Below are 19,608 nucleotides of genomic sequence, written 5' to 3' on the forward strand. Positions count from 1 at the left end.
GATAGATGTAGAGACATTTATTTATGTTCAGCTAAGTTGAAGATCTGCGAATAAGCTTACATCATGACCAAAATAGTTAATTGATCCTTTATAGGATTTTTTGTCCTTAAGAAATTATTTTACCAAAAGTTATGTTTTTTTGCAGATAATAATAGAAAGAAGGAATTTTAATTTTTTTTTAAGTGATAAATATGTTCAGCAAAGTAAGATCTGGGAATAGGACTTGTATTATTTAAATTGCCAATTGATCCTTCAAAGCTGTTATTGCCCTTGAAAGAATATATTACCAAATATTTTTTTCTTCGTTTTTTTTATTTTTTATTGATTTTTTTATGGAAGTATTATATTTCATTTTTCTTCCAACGGTCGAATATAGAAAAGCAGAAATTTAAGTAACTCACACCAATTATAGGGGCCATTGGCGATTGGGCCCCTGCTAATTTAAGTTTTTCATAGTAAAGAAGTGTCTTCATCAGAATTACAGTTTACATGTGTTGTTTACATTAATGTCATTAATTAGTTCTGCACAGTTAAATGTTAGAAGGAACTCTTTAGTTCACATAAATTCTTTTATAGCTGTTTAACTTAAATCTGCCAATGTTTCTATTTCTTTTGAATCCTATTGATAGGTTTTTATTGAATTTGTCACCTATTGTAGAATCTATTTTGATAAGATTCCAGTATTTCCTGAATATTGTATTCTGCTTAAGAATTCGATTGATTATTCGTAATGAATGATATATTTTATCTATTTTCAACTTTGTTCTTTTTCTAGACATAAATTCATAGAAATTGATCCAATATCCACCTATTTAGGTGAAAATCCTAACTCTGTCCTGATTTCATAGACAGAATTTCATAGAAATTAATCTAATATCTATCTATCCATTAGTGCATATCACAATTTTAAATTAAATAAATGTGCCTTCAAGTTGTTCATGTGTAAAAAAAAATGCTAAGGATAATGCTGTGGATTCATTTAAATTTTGTGGTCACATGTATCAATTTTCGTGGATTAAAGAAATTTTGTATTTGTTTTGTTTGGTTTTTTCATAGTCTGTATACAACCCGATGGCAAATTTATAATTCGATTAACATTTAAATTTGTGACTCAGCTGTTTCAATGAAAACCACGAAAATTGGTATCCCATGAATAATAATGAATCCACATTGAACATTTTCAGCATGAAGGTTTATGCCATTCTGTTCTTATTTCAGATTGACATATCTGTAGGACATGCAGTTAGCCTAGACAAACTAAGGAGGAGAAAGGTCTTTGATTCTGAGTTCTCTGTGAAGTTCAAGGTCTTTTTTAGTCTAAATTATAATGGGAAGATGTGAACGGTAAGTTTGAAAGTTTGTAATTGTGCAAAAATATGTTATTTTTAACAAAATGTGCTGTTTCACAAATAAAATCCTCTGTCTCTTAGACACTTATTTAGCAATAAGGCCACTTTATTGGTATATGAAATGATTGTAAGCTGTATTTGCCTGACTGGTTAAACTGACCATGCCTTCATTTTCATGGATCAAGTTTATGTGATATTATTAAAAAAAAAGCGACAAATTTTCAATCATAAGTAAAGCAGGCTTAGTTGTTAATTTATGTGTCATTTGGGCTCTTGTGGAGAGTAAATGTCTCATTGGCAATAATGAATTATACCACATCTTTTTTATATGACATTTGAATGTTGCATTTATATATATATATTATATACATATTGCACACTCATTAGCTGGCCAATTGTTTATTAGCATCCATGTTCACAAATAACTACAGTTGTGCAATAATGGGATGATTTTGTGGCACCATGTACTTTAACTGTTCTAGAGTAATGCCCCTTTACAAACAAACAAAAGTGCTGAATTTTGTTTCCATTTTCTAACTTTTATAAGTTTGCCTCTGAACCAAATGCTATGAAATCAATACACAGCAATGCTTATTACCACAAAATACAGATCAAGTATGTATTAAGGGGGTGGTGTCACTTAACTGTTCTGTAGTTATGCCCCTTTACAAATGAAAAATATGCTTATATTTATAGTTTCCGTTCTCTAACTTTGATTTGCCTCAACTAAATGCAATTAAACTTATACACAATGCTTGTTACCACAAAATACAGATCAAGTTTGAATTTTAAGGGGGTCACTTTAACCGTTTTAAAATTATGCCTCTTCACAATGATTGCTGAAATTTTCATTTCCATTCACTTACTTTAATTAGCTTGCCTCAACCAAATGCTATGACATGTATGAATAATTGTACACAATATTTATTACCACAAAATACAGATCAAGTTTGACTTTTGAGGTTGTCATTAAATGTTTTAGAGGTATGTCCCTATGAAAATGGAAAAATTGCTGGATTTGTTTTTCCTTTCTCTAAATTAAGTTTGCATAAGCTAAATTTTATGAAACTTATACACAATACCTATTACCACTAAATCAGATCAAGTGTTTTCGGTAGAGTCAATTTTACTGTTCTTCAGTTATGTCCTTTTATAACTTTATATGATATGCAAGCGTGGGCATCATCTGTGATCCATTGATACATTCCCCATTAAATTTTTTGTTAAACATCAATTTTTTTAATTTTTTGGTTGTCAGAGCCGATTAATGTCCCATTTGTTTGTAGGTAAGATTTGGTTAAGTAACACACACACATATATATATCAACCAGGTGCTCCGCAGGGCGCAGTTTTATACGACCGCAGAGGTCGAACCCTGAACAGTTGGGGCAAGTATGGACAAAACATTCAAGCGTGATACAGCTCTGAATTTGGATTGCACAAAACAAATGTCAAGATTTTACAAATCAATTAAAGATTTCTTCTTCAAACTTTTTAAATCTAAAATTAAATAGTTGACACAGCATAGGTTTCTGACACAGAATGAATGTGGTCTAATGAACTTAAAATATTTTTTTTGCCTTTGAGCAATTCACTATGCTGTTGAATATTAATCCTCTCAAAAAAATGTTTGAAGAAATTTTCTTTTTATTTATGAAATCTGAAATGAGAAAAATTTAAACCCCCCCCCCCCCTTTTTTTCACATCCCCGTTTCCCTTTTTCCAAAACTGATATCAATTCAAATTTCTAATGGAGTTTGCAACAATAACTACTCTTTTAAATACATCATAAAATATTAAAATGTAAAATAAAGTGCTTGTTATCACTGAATGGTAAAGATTGGTTGGTAGTAAAAGTGAATATACATTGTTTATTGTATAAAACAATAAAAAAAAACTTCATCAGCAACATTTTATATTGGCAAATTTCCAATGAAGTTATTTACATAAAGTTATTGGCAAATAAAAATAGAAAATGACATCATAGTCATGTCTGGCAAATGTCCAACATACATTATCTAAAAACATTTTAGATAAGATAAGGAAAAAAAGCTTCATCAGCAACATTTTATATTGGCAAATTTCCAATGAAGTTATTTACATAAAGTTATTGGCAAATAAAAATAGAAAATGACATCATAGTCATGTCTGTCAAATTTCCAACATATATTATCAACTTCTATTCTATACAAAGAAAGATAACTCCAATTGAAAATTAATTGCTATTGCACAATATTGTGCAATTAGATATTTCTTGCTATTGTGCAATACTGTGCAATTGAAAATTTCTTGCTATTGCACAATACTTGATATGGAATCCTGATTTGGACCAACTTGAAAACTGGGCCCATAATCAAAAATCAAAGTACATATTTAGATAAAGCATATTAAATAAGCTCAAGAATTTAATTTTTGTTAAAATCAAACTTAGTTTAATTTTGGACCCTTTGGACCTTAATGTAGACCATTTGAAAACTGGACCAAAAATTAAGAATCTACATACACAGTTAGATTTGGCATATCAAAGAACCCATTTATTCAATTTTTGATGAACAAAGTTTAATTTTGGACCCCCATTTGGACCAACTTGAAAACTAGGCCAATAATTAAAAATCTAAGTACATTTCTAAATTCAGCATATCAAACAACCCCCAGGATTCAATTTTTGTTAAAATCAAACTAAGTTTAATTTTGGACCCTTTGGACCTTAATGTAGACCAATTTGAAAACGGGACCAAAAATTAAGAATCTGCATACACAGTAAGATTCGGCATACCAAAGAACCCCAATTATTAAATTTTTTATGAAATCAAACAAAGTTTAATTTGGACCCTTTGGGCCCTTTATTCCTAAACTGTTGGGACCAAAACTCCCAAAATCAATACCAAAAGAGGGATGAAAGATACCAAAGGGACAGTCAAACTCATAAATCTAAAACAAACTGACAACGCCATGGCTAAAAATAAAAAAGACAAACAGAAAAACAATAGTACACACGACCAACCTTCCTTTTATGGTCATAAACCTTGTGTTTAAATTTCATAGATTTCTATTTACTTAACTAAAGTTATTGTGCGAAAACCAAGAATAATGCTTATTTGGGCCCTTTTTTTGCCCCTAATTCCTAAACTGTTGGAACCAAAACTCCCAAAGTCAATCCCAACCTTTCTTTTGTGGTCATAAACCTTGTGTCAAAATTTCATAGATTTCTATTAACTTAAACTAAAGTTATAGTGCGAAAACCAAGAAAATGCTTATTTGGGCCCTTTTTGGCCCCTTATTCCTAAAATGTTGGGACCAAAACTCCCAAAATCAATCCCAACCTTCCTTTTGTGGTCATAAACCTTATGTTAAAATTTCATAGATTTCTATTCACTTTTACTAAAGTTAGAGTGCGAAAACTAAAAGTATTCGGACGACGACGCAGACGACGCCAACATGATAGCAATATACGACGAAAATTTTTTCAAATTTTGTGGTCGTATAAAAAATGAAAACACCAGATTAGAAAAAAAAGATGCAGTATGATTGCTAAGGAAACAACTGCCATAATAATTATAAGAACAAAATTTAAACATCATCAGAGTATTAAGGCTTCAATTATTGAAGAAAACAAATGACATACAGTAAGCTATGAAAGGACCTATGATAACAAATTCATCTATTATCATGATTATAAGACAGAATAAAATATGTCGGGGGGGGGGGGGGAATCATGAATATTAATATGCCTGAAGGACTTTAGAATATTGAACTTGAATTGACTTTTCTTTGTAGGATACAAAGAAATCTTGGAGGACAAATTGGTGTGAGTCTTAAAAGACACAGATTTGAAGATAAATGAAAGAAAAAGAATGACAAACATAATTTAAAGGACTGCAGACTTCCTGATATCTTTCAAACTGTTCTTTTGGTATACATGGTATAAATGTAATATTGCAATATCATTGTATTTGTATAGATATACATTCTGTAAATCTTGTTGGTGCCTTTTAGCTCCTTAAATGCAACCACTATTTAGTAAACATTGTCATGATTGTTGTTCTATATGTGAGCTTATTAGTTAACTAGAGCATAGTAATTGCATATATATGCAATCTTAGTCTTTTTAAATAAGAAATAATTTTTAAAACAAGTTATTCTAATCAGACTAATGGAATTTTATTTTGTATGTTTAACCTGTTATATGCACTTTGTCAAATTTAGCATGTTGCAAATGTGATGCAATATAGAGCAACCTTTATATTTCTTAGAAAATGCTTTTTCTGAACTGTAATGAAAAGTATGGTTATACATAATATCCAAAAAAAATTTTTTAAGTGAGACATATGTTTTATGAATATTTCAATAAATGTTAGAAACAAGTTTACATAAAAAATTTCTTATGTATCAAAAATCTGTGTTGTAAAATCTCAAAGATTTTTTTTCGGGATTTTTCTCAATATGTTTAATAAATCAAAATGAGTAATTTTTGCTTGTAGATTTTATTTCGGGATTTTCCCGAAATGGTAAAAAAAATCTATGCACCAAGTGTGTGCCGACATTAGATTTATATTTCGGGATATTTCCCGAAATGTGAAAAGAAATTATTAGTCATGAGACCTAGCATATACATTTAATTTTTCGGGATAAATCCCGAAAACATTTGAAAACATCTGCGTTATGCATTTTGTAATTAGTTTATTTTTGTCAGGATATTTCCCGAAATGTGTTTCAGATCTGTTTGTTCAAACGCTTTGCCAACATATATGTCATAAAATTTATGTTGAAAATGATTTCGGGATTTTTCCCGAAATGTTGAAAGAAATTATTAGTTATGAGACCTAGCATATACATTTGATTTTTCGGGATAAATCCCGAAAATATTTAAAGACATCTGTGTTATACATTTTGTAATTAGTTTATTTTTGTCGGGATATTTCCCGAAATGTGTTTCAGATCTGTTTGTTCAAACACTTTGCCAATATATATGTCATAAAATTTAATGTTGAAAATGATTTCGGGACATTTCCCAAATAAATAGTTGTCATATATACATTTTTACCACAAATATTTTAAAACTTTCATATATTTTGGGAAATTTCCCAAACATTTAATGTAAGTTTTATCAATTATAAGAATAAAAACATGGAATATTGTAAAACTTTATGAAATCTGCATTCATTTATAGTAAACATTGAAAAAGATTATAAAAAGGAATAAAATGGATTTTACTCTTTTAAAATAGAGTCTGTTGTTAATGTTTGAAGTATTTTAAAAAATATATGTAAACAGTTGAAGGTTGTCTTCTTTGCAGATTTTCATTGTACTTTCAATAGGTTCAATAAATCATGAAAACGATCTAGATTAAAAAAGGATGAATAAAGAGATCTAAAAACAACAACATAACATATTTTTTAAGAGAGTTTAACAAAAATATAAATAATTAATTGGTTAGAACCATTGAATATGTGGCACACATTATACACTGTTTTTTTTAGTTAAAAGGGTTTGCGACAAGAACCGCTCCATGTTTTATTATAATTTGCCATTTTGACGCCTTTGAAGCTATCAAACACTTCAACACTTTACCGCCTCACTTCTATAATACATAATGGTTTCTACATGTAAAAGGAAGATGTGGCATGATTGCCAATGAGACAACTCTCCACAACAGACCAAAATGACACAAATATTAACAGCTATATGTCACTTTACGGTCTTCAACAATGAGAAAAAACCCATACATACTAGTCAGCTATAAAAGGCCCTGAAATGACAACATAAAACAATTCAAGCGAAAACCCTAACATTGGTGTAACAGTACAACATAAGGGGAAAATTGATAAGCATGCTTCTGATTCATATCAGAACACATATACATGTATTTTCTCATTTACAGTACTTTCTTTACACAATTGGCGATTGGAGGAACACGTATATTGTGTTAGTTAAATCAAAAGGAAGGTTTCCCAAAAGCATTATTTAGTGGTGTGTATTTTTCATCTTTTATATAGATTAGACAGTTTGTTTTCCTGTTTTAAGGGTATTAAGTTAAGTCTTGTCATTTTTTGGGCTCTTTATATAGCATGTTAATTTATTGTCATAAAAATTCATAATATCTAATAAAATTAGTAGATTTAGCTGACAAAGTCCTTATATTTGAATAAAGAAACATTATTTGTAAGTGGAAACTTGTTTAATGTTAATTAGGCTGAAATTAAAAATTGTTTGCTATCCCCTCTCTGTGATCAAAGTACGATAACTCTGGTCAATTTTCCTAACATTCAATCATTATGTGAAGATGATATAGTTCTGTGTTCATTTATAGTTTTTTTTCAGAAAAACTTCTAATTGTTTTAGAAAGGTTCCAATTATATTTATTCACTACAGCATTCGGCATCAGTTAAAAGCTTCTGGAATAAAGTGGTGGCTATAATGTACTATTTTGTGTGTGTGTGCGTATGTGTGTTTGTGTAAGGCGTTATTACACTTTTTTCATGTATTTGACTTTAGGGATCGAGTAAAGCAGATAAGTTACATCAGCCTTTCTGCTTCATTTGAGTTCTGACATAATTGTATACACCATGTTAATCGTAGAAACAAATGCCTTTACGAGTAGAAGGAGGAATGCTGTTGAATATTTTTGATGCATACCACAGCTTCAAACAGTGTATTCTTGACAGCACAATTAAACCTATGTTTTTAACTGGCATATTGTACCTCAAATTGAAAGTAGAAAGAAAGTTTTGTTTTGATAACTTCCAGGATATGGCTTTTAAAGAGAGTAATTTCATGAATACTTGGAAGAAGATGCATTTTCTGTGACATAGGCACTTGTTTTAGAATATCCCCCCCTATATACCTTAATGTTATATTAAGGTATCATACAGGAAATTTGTATTCTGAAACAAGTGCTTGTGATCTTGATTTAGAGCAGTTTGTCCCATCACATGAAGAAACTTAAAGATGATGAGGGTAGATTTGACCTTGTTCATATAAGACGTTTTAGCCCGTTCTATACAATTAAATGTTACAAAAAAATATTTATAAGATAATAAAATAATTCTTTATATTGGTATATATTAATTTAAATATTCCAAAACAAATAAAAGAAATTATTTATATACATAAATGTCTTTAAAAAACGTATGTAAAATACGAGTATCTAGTACATTTACAGATTTTATAACGATCTTAAACTCAATAAAAAGAACTATTATGTAACACTTCGGTGTTGACATGAATATCAATAATGTGGTCATTTTTACAAATTTCCAGTTTACAAAACATTGAATTTTTCGAAAAACTAAGGATTTTCTTATCCCAGGCATAGATTACCTTAGCCGTATTTGGCACAACTTTTTGGAATTTTGCATCCTCAATGCTCTTCAATTTTGTACGTGTTTGGCTTTATAAATATTTTGATATGAGCGTCACTGATGAGTCTTATGAAGACGAAACGCGCGTCTGGCGTACTAAATTATAATCCTGGTACCTTTGATAACTATGTAAAAGAGAAATTATAACCCTGTTCAAGGTAGACAATCAACACATTGACTTTATAAAATTAAACATAGTTCAAAGGAATATAACTCTTGTATACAAATGACACATCAATCGAATTAATTAAGGCCGTGTTCACATTGACATATACTCGGTGTTGTGTAAGTGTAACTCACACGTAAACTAAACAAAATTACGTTCCCATTGATAAAACTCAATGTTTACATGTAGTGTAAATCATGTTTTGTCTACATGCAGTCGATACTCGATGTAGCTTTTGTGTAGATTAAGTGTACACAAAACTTGGCATTCAAAACATTAGTTTCACCGTGCATATTTAAGAAAGAATCGATTTTTGAATAAATTGATATTTTATAGAAATTATTAAAAGTTCTTTACAGAAATATTTGTCTAAACTATATATATTTATTTGTTTTGTTTAGAAATAAAACTTAACGTAGCTTTATTAAGCCTTTAGCAAGACTCAAAGCAGCATCATTGCCGAACACATAATTCATTTGAAAATTAAGGTCTTTCCGAGTGGACTTGACTTACACAGAAATATTTGCCACTGGTCTTTACTCAAACAACGATTCACTCATAAATGCATTACTTAAAAAGTGTAAGGTAAATGTATCGTTTGTCTAGTGTCTTTGATCCGTGAAATTACACTTAAAAAGTAAATAAAAAAAACATTACCCCCTCCCTTTTTCAAATACTTCTTGGAGAAGAAATACCATTAAAGATAGAAATATAGTGATCTCTAATATATCAATCCTTCTTCTTCGTCTGTAAGTATCTTTAAACTACTGCAAATCATCAAAATGGCTTTCATAAAGAAGCAACCACTTAACTTAAAAAGGGGGGTATTTTGTTTATTTATCTGAGTCAGAATTATTTCCGCGCAAACGTTTTATTCCGTTTTTTTCGATGCTGGCAATCAACTTTTTTTTTCTGCAACATTTAACACTATAATGTATGGGGAAACTCTTGATTCAGAATATTTTTTATCATCTGTAGAACCAGAATTGTTTTCTTTATCCAATTGGGGTCCGGAAGATTTCCATCCCCCCTATTTAGAGTCAAATGGTTGTTCCCTTACTGCTAGAAAAGTTGTCCGAAAACGTTTTATTCGATTCTACGTAATGAACATTTAAATGACATAGAGTTTACAAATGTGAACAAATCTTATGTACAGGTAATTAAACAAGGTGTATAGATGTGAACAAATTTAATGTGAAACCAATGTCCAGTACATTAAACTAATTGTAAACAAGTTTACTGTACATGGAGTTTGGTGTGAACACGGCCTTAGCTGTGCATTTGTGCGCAACCTTCAAGGAAGATTTTAAATTATCAATATAACCACAAGTTGTTAATCTATAGGATACTGACGACTAATGAATGCTAACCCACAGTACAGATTATTTGTTTGAAGTTTTTTAACACGTACTTAGCAAAATGCTCGAACTACTTGACTTTCAAAGATCATAATTAACATGTTACACACTGATACAATATGGGTTTTAAACATTACAAACCTGTAATCGTATAAAATACTATACACCTCGCGTGCTTGTTTTAACTTATCCAAATAGGTATTTATTTAAAGCCTAAACATTTCGACATATTGTTTTACATTTGGAATTTTCATTGTGTCACAAATTCCAGTTAAGATTTGACTAAATACCAATATCCTGATATCGTCAGGTAAATATGCTACTTTATAGCTTGTTACTTGGTTTAAAACTACGTTCTTTTTTGAAGGACGTAATTTGACCAATAATGGTTTACTTTTACAAATGGTTACTTGGATTGAAAGTTGTCTCATTGGCACTCATACCACATGTTCTTATATCTATTTATTGTTATAATACATTTTTAAGCATCAATCTAAACTAAGCACATTAATCTATTATTATAAACACCACTTTTGTTTGTGCAGCTATATTTTATATACGTGTACGACCACTTATAAAAAAAATTTAGAAGACACAAGCTTAATATGCTCACTTTAACGCGAAAGTAGCTTCAGTTGCAACAGCTGGTGATTACACACTGCCGCTCTAGCAAATAAACAATTGAAACAATACATGTAGGTTTAATTGTTGTATATGAATATCATCTACTAAAGGGCTGATATTGACCATGTTGAATATCTTGACTGGCACTTATTTCAACTATAAATATCTAGATGTACTAACTTATTGGAAACCCATAAGTGTAGAATATTCCGAATAACTTTTGCGTGAAACTATAAGCGACAATGCATTTATCAATTCAGCAAAAATGACTTTATCTGGAAGTAACTGCATCTTGTACATGTTTTATGCAAGAGAATTGACACCACTCAAATTTGATTAACCTAAAACATCTGTTTACCTCAATTCTGAAGAATTGCACAGTTTCAATATGACATTTAGAAGTTATGTGATTGACGGCTTGATCATATTGTATAATTCAAAGGCTAATTTGGTTTTGAAAGATTTCATTAATTTCCTTTTTGGAAACACAATGTCAGAATAATGACGTAATCATTCTTGTAAATTAATCACAAAAGTATAATGAACATAGAGACTTCAAATGACAATGAGTTATAGGGAAAGCGCACAGTAGGGGATACTTCTTATTTTGTATATGAAGGCAAAATAGGAGTAAGGATGTCATATTATTAAAGATAATATCGAATATGGCTAAAGTACCATACTTTTCCTGTTGAACTGTAAAAAAAGGCAACACCAGTATGCCTGTGTTTAAATGTCATAAATCGATTGAGAAAACAAATCCGGATTACAAACTAAAACCGAGGGAAACACATCACCTATAAGAGGATGTAACCAAAGTATCAATCATGACAGGTGCCTCATGGGCTGGATACTTTTTTCATAGCTTTGTGTTGCGCAGTCTTTTTTGTTTTAGCTAAATACAGTACGTGATGGATATGTTTGTCATTTTCGATTTTTTTTGTATGTTTTTGACCTTCATTTTGATAAAGGATTTGAATACATTCCTTCTCGTTTGACAATATTTTGATTAAATGCATTAACTGTGATAATATTAGATATACAATTACGATATTTCTCACAACGTGAATCAGTGATCTAAACTTTCGTGGTATTAAATAACATAAATTATCAGACGAGTGTTAATTATAAGTGTTTTTTTGTGCATTCTAGAATATATTGTATGTGCCTTACATATTTTCGACCTATGTCTAAAAATGCTTATGTTTCTGGTAATTAAAGAGATACTTAAACATTGTAGAACCCATCTAAATGCCGACGAAAATATAACATCGAAGAAAGACTGAATTAATATATAATGTAGTATTAATTCAATAAAATCTCCGAAAAAATCATGTTGTTTTATTCCTCAAATTATCTAATCTTAACAAACAGATATAAGTAGGCACAACACTCAAACCAAAAAAAAACAAACATATATTAAATAAAGAAGATACAGTATTTCCCATATACGTAAAACAAAACATAACAATACATTTTCATGTCAACATCCGGATTTTAGTAACATGTCTGAAGGATATGATAAGCTCGAAATCTGTAATTGTCAAACAAAAAATAACAGATGTTTTGGCAATCTACCATCAACACTAAGTTATGTAAAGGATTACAAAAGGCAAACACACAGCAAATTGTGAAACACAACGGATGGCGAGGTATATAACATGGGGCAGACGTATATATCACAATTTAGACAAAAATTCGTTTTTAACTTATAGCACTTCAAACGGTTTTTCTCTATATTTATTTTTTTGATATGAACAGTTTAATTTTTTTTGTTGGTAATATAATTTTTACTTGCCGTGGTATTCATACATCCCGTCATTGTGTTACTATGCTATAGTCACGTTTTCTATTCTTGTCTTTCAGTTTTGTTTATGTACTTTAACAACTTTTTTTGTTTGTTTGTTGAAATAGTTGTTTGCTTTAATACTGATTAAGATATAACACAATGTTGAATGCTGACATTTTTACCTATAATATCTTTTTTGTCTTCTACTCACACACTGTATATTGGATTTCTAAGCGACTGTCATGCAAGTGAGAGTTCTAAATAGCTTTAAAACCGGCTTTAAAGCCAGCTTTAATCTTTCAAACGTGTCTTCAGTTGAAAAAAAACCAGCGGTAACAGGAGGGAAAGTGCCCCTGGGGACAACAATCAAAAGTAAAATCACAAAAATACTGAACTCAGAGGAAAATCAATTCGGAAAGTCCATAATCACATGGCAAAATCAAATAACAAAACGCATCAAAAATGAATGGACAAGAACTGTCATATTCCTGACTTGGTACAGGCATTTTCAAATGTAGAAAATGGTGGATTGAACCTGGTTTTATAGCTAGCTAAACCTCTCACTTGTATGACAGTCGCATCAAATTCCATTATATTGTAACCGATGCGTGAACAAAACAAACAGACACAATAGGTAAAAATGTCAAAAATAGGGGTACAGCAGTCAACATTGTGTTATCATCTTAATCACTATAAAAACAACAAATGTAACGAAGCACAAAAAGGCATACATCAAATTAACATCCTCATTTCAAAAGACATCCTCATTTCAAAAGACATCCTCATTTCAAAAGACCCTTAAAAATGCAAAATTTTCTTACATGCTTTAGTTATAAAAAAAAGACCAGTAATGGAGAGGTATATTATATAATCTATCAGATTTGAGAAAATCGGAAGGCTGTTCACTTAATTTAGATATTCTTTGAATGATTTAATTTTCAGAAAAAAGCAGGGGAAAACATGATTCTTTGGGGGGGGGGGGGGGGGTTGACCATTTAAATTATTATATTTCATGAGATGAAATATCAAAAAGAATGTTTAATTGGTTGCAGTTGGTGCTTTATATACTCGAGATAATACTGAAACTTAAAATATTCCAAAAAGATGCCTGAATAACAAAATAATATCTGATGAAAGGCGGGACATGGAAATTAGGTTTTTCAGATATTGTCTCATTATCAATTTATAAATCTGTTATATCAAATTGAAAATATGAAATATTAAATTAAAAATCTGTTACAATGTCATATCAAATCATTAATTTGTTATATCAAATTGGAAAAAAATAAATTAGCATGCCCTAAAAGTCCTCGCCCTAAAGCCTTCCGTAGTAATCATGACCATGGATTCGTTTTTAAAATATGTAAACCATTGAAATGCTGTTTAATAATTTTTTTTCCTTACAGCCAAGTTAATGAATCTATACTAAAATGTACATACATGTATTAATCAAAAATTGCATGCCCTCAAAATTGAGGTCACCGTGGTAATAAAACGGTAATCATGACTTTTTTTTAAATTAACGAATCAATGGAAATTTTTGACATTAAAAAAAATCTTTTACAAATCAAAGCTTTCACTACTACTTACATGTAATTCCAAAATTAAACATCTTGAAAAAAATATATGAATTTAAGTCAGATAAATAACTATTCCTGTTGACTTTAAAAAAAATAACAATTTTAAGATAGTAAACCTCTCTTTTTATCTTTGAGCTAAATGCATGAATCAGACTAAATTTATATCAATTTTGATTTGAACATTCTATCTTTTTAGTACCATTTTTGTGAATGGTAATTATGTCATGGTCAACATGTCTAAAAGATTCCCAAAAGCGTCTTTTTCATTAATAAATATTTAGAATATAAAACCTTGTACGCCTTTTTGCTTCAAAATGTTTCCATTTAGACCATATATGAACTATTACGGTCATTCAGACTATATTTGAACTAAAATTGTCTATATTTATTCGTTTATGTACAAATTACAGTAATAATGTATATGTCTATTCCATAAAATAAGGTTATTAAAATCATTTACGTCAAAAATGGATTTTAGAAATTTCATTTAAAAAGGCTGTTAGTACAAACAAAAATAATAACAGACGCCTTTCGAAAACAATTGGGAAGATTTTTAACGGTGCTATGGTCAACATATTGGTTTATATATGTGCAGACATGCACACTTAAGGTAGGCATAGAGGCAGAAAACACAATAATACATTTATGTTTGCATCACTGGCACTTATAACTGTTGACATTATTTTATTATTAAAAACTTAAAAGCAATTAACTGTTTATTAACAGTAAAACAACATTTTTATTTTGACCTTAATAATAAGTTTTTGATTTAACGACGTAATACCAGTAGAATTTAATATAAGGTTATATAAATACCTTTAAGTCGGTTGTCTCTGTGGCACTCATACCACATCGTCTTATTTATATAAACTATTTGTTAGGGTATTTTTTAGTTCAATAACTTCTACATTTCATTTTGAGAACATTGTGTTTCATGTCCAAATGTTCATTACAATTTACATTTTTGACGAAAGGCAATAAGAAGTTATCGCCTAATTTTGAAGGAAGGTAACCCTTTTCATTAAAACAATTGAGAACATATTGTTTCGTTTTCTCTATGTTTCACTGCTTGGTTTATGATAGGTGATAACGAGTTTGGACTCGATTTTGCTCTGTTATTTGTTCATTAGAATGTTGATGAAGATTTTAATATTTTTTAACATTTCTCTTATCACAAATAAACCTTTTAAAAAGTAATTTCAGAATCCGGAAGTGTGCAATATGATAAATTGATATGAGTCATTTATTCTAGTTACATGTAAGCACACTATATTTACTGTAGACCTACATACAAATCAAGAGTAAAGGTTTTATACTGATATTTATAGAATAATGCTGTGTCTAACCTTGAAGATGCGAAAATAGAAGCCAATGCTGCATATGAAAACCTAAAGTACAACTCGAATTACAAAAAAACTGTGAAAAATTTATATAGGAAAATTCTTTTATGGATAACAAAGATTTTTTTTTAATATCTGCACAGCCCGCCGTTTTAGGCATGGATCCTCCCTTTTATGTTATTTAAAGATAATTTATTGAATGTTTTGTTTGTCCTTATCAATACAATCTTACAATAACCGTTATTTAGACGGGGCGCTCATCTCCTCCTTTTACCCACTCTCCTTCTTGAGGATCTTGATGGGGTTTACAAAATGATTGGTCTAATGAATACTGAAACACAATGACATAGAGTATAAAGAACAAAGAAAATAGACCACCATAAATAAAGAATAGAGTATAATATGGTTCTAAAATATAAAGAACAGAAATCAATCAGAACAGAAATCAATCAAAGTCACTTGTCTAATAAACCTTTTTTTTGTATACCTAGGAAAGTTGTTGTTTGAGACAAGTGCTCGTGAAAATAAATTAGGCAAAATTCATCTAGAATACTGATGTAAAAAATAATGCTAAACTGATGACGTCTCACAAGCCATAGACCATTATATATTTTAGTGATTTATGGTGTAAATTAATTTAGCAATTTCAAGGACGAACACTTAAGTACAGATAACTGGTCTTACATGTCTTATGCAATGGAAAACTTTGCATTTATAGAAAGGCCATAACAGATAATAAACCGATTATTTTTCAAAATTGACAAATCTAATGCCTTCTCATGACCATTATCACGGCTTCAGCACCTCAGCAAGGCCTTAAAATTTTCACAAAATTAGACATTGACATATACCTAATTGGTTGAAATTTATCTAATTGACATTACCAGACATGTAAAGTTTAAATAGAGAAGTAGCTTCCAGTTCTAAAATGTCATTTAAAAAAACATCTTTCGAACAGTCTGTATCAAAATTAAAATTAAAACATAACATGAAAATAGAAATGAAAAGACTGCCTGTAATGTCACGAATAAATGATTCTTGTGCATGTAACCACGTCTAAAGAATTAAACTGATTATTCAGTGAAATACAACATCCGGTCATACGCGTGATTTTAACAGTTAAATAATGATCCAAAAAAAAAAACATATGAAGTATTTAAAATGAGAATAAATGCAAAGACTACATATTACACAACCTAACGAAACACAATGCAATAAACATGCAATAATGAAATCGAGAATGGATATTGGGAATGTGTCAAAGAGGCAACAAGTTAATCCGACCTAAGAAGAGAAAAAACCGAAGGTCACAAGTGGGTCTTCAATACAGCGAAAAAATTCCGTAACCAGAGGCGTGCTTTAAGAAAAATAACAGGCCTCTCAACAAAAATATGTACTAGTTCAATGATAATGGACGTCATACTTAACTCCGAAATATATTAAAGAAACTGAAAATAAAATTCATACACGACTAACAGAGGCCATAGGCTCCTCACTGCAACAATTAGTTGCTGTCTACAATAATTATTGACGGAGTCTGTACAAAATGTCAAAACCTTAATTACTCCGAATGAAGAGCTAAAGTCTGTACAATATGTCAAAACTTAAATTACTCCGAATGAAGAGCTCTTCAATACGTCTGTAGCAAGGTGTAAGCAGATGTAATTTGCATTGCCCCTTTCTACTGTCGATTTTGTTTTTGGTCATAATTTACAGATCTAACATTGTTGGGTTGATGTTTAGACGAGTTGTATATACATTATGTACACAGCCATGTATCACCATCATTGATGGCGATCCGATGGATACATCTGTTGTAGGGTTGTCACTGACTCAAACGTACTTATATATATATATATATATATATATATATATATATATATATATATATATACAACTCGTCTAAACATCAACCCAACAATGTTAGATCTGTAAATTTGCTTTCGCAAATTTTTGGTTCTTCCCTCGCCGGGATTCGAACCCATGCTACTGTGATATCGTGACACCAAATCGCCTGCACTGCAGCCGTCCCGCTAGACCACACGACCACCTGGGCTCTCAAAAAAAGAGCTTTCGCTGGCCGTGTGTTACCTTTCCTCGTCAGTTTTAATCTAGCGGCGTACTGCAGTACATGATATATAAGGCATGAAAATGTTATTGTTACAGATCAGCTAAATTATCTATAGTAAAGGATCCTACAAATTAATGTAATAAACAGTCACAGAAAATAATTATATTTATAAGAACGTCTGAGTCAGTGACAACTCTACAACAGATGTATCCATCGGATCGCCATCAATGATGGTGATACATGGCTGTGTATATAATGTATATACAACTCGTCTAAACATCAACCCAACAATGTTAGATCTAGATTAAAACTGACGAGGAAAGGTAACACACGGCCAGCGAAAGCTCTTTTTTTGAGAGCCCAGGTGGTCGTGTGGTCTAGCGGGACGGCTGCAGTGCAGGCGATTTGGTGTCACGATATCACAGTAGCATGGGTTCGAATCCCGGCGAGGGAAGAACCAAAAATTTGCGAAAGCAAATTTACAGATCTAACATTGTTGGGTTGATGTTTAGACGAGTTGTATATACATTATGTACACAGCCATGTATCACCATCATTGATGGCGATCCGATGTATACATCTGTTGTAGAGTTGTCACTGACTCAGACGTACTTATAAATATAATTATTTTCTGTGACTGTATATTACATTAATTTGTAGGATCCTTTACTATAGATAATTTAGCTGATCTGTAACAATAACATCTTCATGCCTTATATATCATGTACTGCAGTACGCCGCTAGATTAAAACTGACGAGGAAAGGTAACACACGGCCAGCGAAAGCTCTTTTTTTGAGAGCCCAGGTGGTCGTATGGTCTAGCGGGACGGCTGCAGTGCAGGCGATTTGGTGTCACGATATCACAGTAGCATGGGTTCGAATCCCGGCGAGGGAAGAACCAAAAATTTGCGAAAGCAAATTTACAGATCTAACATTGTTGGGTTGATGTTTAGACAAGTTATATATATATATAACATGTATGACGAATAACGTATGACTTAACGTTTTGTTTATTAAAACATTCTAAAAAAAAAACAATAAAAACTCGCAATATTTCGACAAAAAAATATCAATTAGAACTGTCATGGAATATTGTTAATGTTAGATTTGACTTGGGACCAATATATTTATGTATAAGTGCCAGACACGGATAAAAAACGAAAAATTTGAACATATTAGTATCTATCTGTATACTATGATTTATCTAAATTAGAATAAATTACTTTTGTTATTTGCCCTAAAAAAAACTTATACGAATACAACAGTTCTATTTTGATTCGGTTCACATATAACAATACACACATAAGCTCTTGAGAGCTTTTTACCGAATATAAAATAACATAAACACAACTTTAAAACACACACAACATGCAGACAAGATACAAATAAACAACATTTGTTTGCATAAAAACACTACTGGCATCCTGAAATACATGCAAAGCATTACTAAAATACATATCTATATATGCCATATTATACCAGTATATCTGTAAGCGGACCTCGAAGAGGACACTCATTAAATACGCATATGCATAATAACTTAAACTGAAATAAGAAGATGTGGTATTAGTGCCAAAGTCACAGAGTGTAGAAAAGTAAACAACTATAGGTCAAATTTCTGATTTTAACATAAAGCCTTGACTCACGCCGAACAGCAAACTATAAAGGGCCACACAATGACTAATGTAAAATAAATCAAACAAACAAAAAAAAGCGGTCTTATCAATAAAAAAAAAAAGAGAAGCAAGAAAACACTTATGAACCACATTCTGTGTCATTTGGTCTTTGTGAAGAATTGTCTCATTGGCAATCACACAACATATTCATTTAGATATAAATAAATCTTTTCCAAAGTTGACGCAGGGTAAGTCTAGGAAAAAGAAAAGAAAGAATGTTATCACAGCCTGAACATCGAGTCTCTGCTTGGTGTTATTGAAAACTTTAATAATTATTGATACGATCAGAAAAAA

The 19,608-nt window shown here is 30.7% G+C and overlaps 1 long non-coding RNA gene across 2 annotated transcripts in view; it reads left to right on the forward strand.

Moving 5' to 3' along the window:
- Positions 1–6,523, forward strand: part of LOC143044275 (uncharacterized) — a 43,119-nt gene extending 36,596 nt beyond the window's left edge. For both annotated transcript variants that reach the window (XR_012968616.1, XR_012968615.1), the window contains exons 2-3: positions 1,219–1,344; positions 5,127–6,523. This is a non-coding gene — a long non-coding RNA (uncharacterized LOC143044275). The remainder of the gene's footprint in view (positions 1–1,218; positions 1,345–5,126) is intronic.
- Positions 6,524–19,608: the final 13,085 nt, after the last annotated feature.

The sequence above is a fragment of the Mytilus galloprovincialis genome, chromosome 9 (genome assembly GCF_965363235.1).
Source record: "Mytilus galloprovincialis chromosome 9, xbMytGall1.hap1.1, whole genome shotgun sequence".
NCBI classification, from domain to species: Eukaryota; Metazoa; Mollusca; class Bivalvia; order Mytilida; family Mytilidae; genus Mytilus; species Mytilus galloprovincialis.